This window comes from Pinus tabuliformis, chromosome X (assembly GCF_031772625.1).
Source record: "Pinus tabuliformis cultivar Carrire ecotype Pingquan chromosome X, CPIR1, whole genome shotgun sequence".
NCBI classification, from domain to species: Eukaryota; Viridiplantae; Streptophyta; class Pinopsida; order Pinales; family Pinaceae; genus Pinus; species Pinus tabuliformis.
This window is the reverse complement of record NC_142308.1, coordinates 1,639,314,204-1,639,316,539: the sequence shown is the minus strand read 5'-3', so window position 1 is coordinate 1,639,316,539 and position 2,336 is coordinate 1,639,314,204. Positions and strand designations below refer to the sequence as shown.

At 36.8% G+C, this 2,336-nt stretch overlaps 1 pseudogene; it reads left to right on the top strand.

Moving 5' to 3' along the window:
* The first annotated feature begins 718 nt into the window (after positions 1–718).
* LOC149146313 (putative arabinose 5-phosphate isomerase pseudogene) lies at positions 719–1,664 on the top strand (annotated as a pseudogene).
* The last annotated feature ends 672 nt before the right edge of the window (positions 1,665–2,336 follow it).

Here is a 2,336-nt window from a genome sequence, read left to right as displayed (position 1 = left end):
ATTTATATATCATTATTCATTTTTTATGCAAAGATTTGTCTAATTTTATGATGGAAAGTAATTGATGATATTTATCTAAACTATTGAAAAAAAATTGGATAATTTTTATATAAAGCTTAAGGATAAAATATCACTGCACAAATATCTGAAAATCATGCATAAATATTGCAATCATATCCATAAATTATGGTATAAGATGTTATCTACACCCAACTCAATTGTATTGTACAAAAACTGCAATAAAAATTTCAAATTATAATTTAATCAAATATTTAAAATTTATTTATTTTAATAATATTAAAATAAATATTTATTTTTTAAAATTAAATATTACAAATTATATGGGTCGCTGCTAAACTAATAATAATAATATTTACTGAATCCTTTTACCAACACCATATTATTGACCATATTATTGGGCTAAATCTCTATGCCATCCCAATCAACAAGCGCTAGATTTCTATGCCATCTCAATCAACAAAGCATCCTAGTTATCCCACTCAACAAGCGCTAGATTTCTATGCCATCTCAATCAACAAACCATCCTAATCACACCTAATATGGCCTTTTTCATGCAATGCCAATCAATAAGCCATCCTAGTCACACCCAATTGAATGTTGCGTAGATCGTTCCATCAAATACAAATTAACAGCCCAATTGACTATAAATGTGTGCCATTTTCAAACTCTGTTACCAGTCATTACGAAGACTCGTTAGTTGGGAAATCATGAATACCAAACAATCTCATTGCATGGGTGTGAATGCCTGGGGAATCCAGGAGCATCGTTCCCTTAGTCCTCGATCAAACATTCTCAGGAAATTTCCTGTCCCCAGCAGGTGGGAAGGACGCACAAGCAAGAGAGAGGAGGTAGGAGTTTTACGTACAAGACACTGCACTGTTAAACTGGAGGGCAGTTTGACCTCTCGCAGATCTTCAACAATAACAATGGGGGCGTTATCTGAGCCAATGGACATCATCACAACGGTCAATGGATTTGCTCCTGCAGTTGGCATCCCCCAAATGAAAAAATTATTTGAGGAACAAAAGCAGCTCCTTGATTATTTCTTCTCGAATACTGAATATGCCCAAGTACAGGCCTTCGCCAAAGTTATCATCGATGCCAAGGGAGTCATATTCTTCACAGGAGTGGGCAAAAGTGGGTTTGTTGCACAGAAAATAACACAGACATGTGTCTCAACAGGCACAAATGCTATTTTCCTGTCACCCACTGATGCCCTCCATGGTGACATTGGCATAGTTGGGCCCAATGATGTGCTTGTCCTGTTCAGTAAGAGTGGTACCACAGAAGAGCTTCTGAGGCTTGTTCCATGTGCCAGAGCCAAGGGTGCATACTTGGTAGCTGTCACTTCATGCATAAATTCTCAGCTGAGTAGTGTGTGTGATATGCATGTGTATTTGCCATTGGAGAGAGAACTCTGCCCATTTGATCTAGCCCCTGTTACTTCCACAGCAATACAGATGCTCTTTGGGGACACTGTGGCCATAGCTCTGATGCAGGCTAAGAATTTGACTAAAGAACAGTTTGCTCTGAATCATCCTGCTGGTCGGATCGGGAAAAGGCTAATCTTCAGGGTATGCAACTTCTTCTCTTCTCTTTTTTGTTCTGATGCTCGATATAGCGGTTTTTCCTTCATATGCTAAATGCAACAACACAACCATATTTAACACAACCATATAAATAGCGTTTTTTTAGCTTCATATGGCAAATGCAAAAACAATACAATATAGATAGCTTTGAATTTTCATTTTGAAGTTGTAAAATTCAAGGGTCAAATGTAAATCCATGGTTATGAGTGTCACTCGCCTTAATATGGAACATGAAGGCTCAACTTCAAAGGAATACCCCTCACCAAAAAAAATGCACCTCACATGAAAGGCACCCCAACGAAAATTTTTAATAGTTTATTAATAAAGACTGCCTTCCATGTTTATTAATCACTCGTTAATATGGCACATGAAGACTCAACTTTTGAGGAATGCCCCTTCACCACACAACGCACCTCACGTGAAGGCACACCAACGAAATTTTTTAATGGTTTATTAATCAAGACCGCACCATTAGGTGAGGGTGGCTTGCAAGTTGTTGAGTTGACTATGTCAACAAAAGGGATCTTTGGAAAAAGATAAAAGGCCTTTGGGTATATGAATAGTTCGAGTTGTCTTTGTTTGTGATCGTTTCTTTATATTCTATTTCTTTCCAGTGAAGTTGTTTGTCTGTGAAGTTGTTTGTTTTTGTTTGTGGTAGTTTATTTATATTCAATTATGTTTCCCACTTAAGTTCTTTGTTTTTGTTTGTGGTAGTTTTTTTGTATT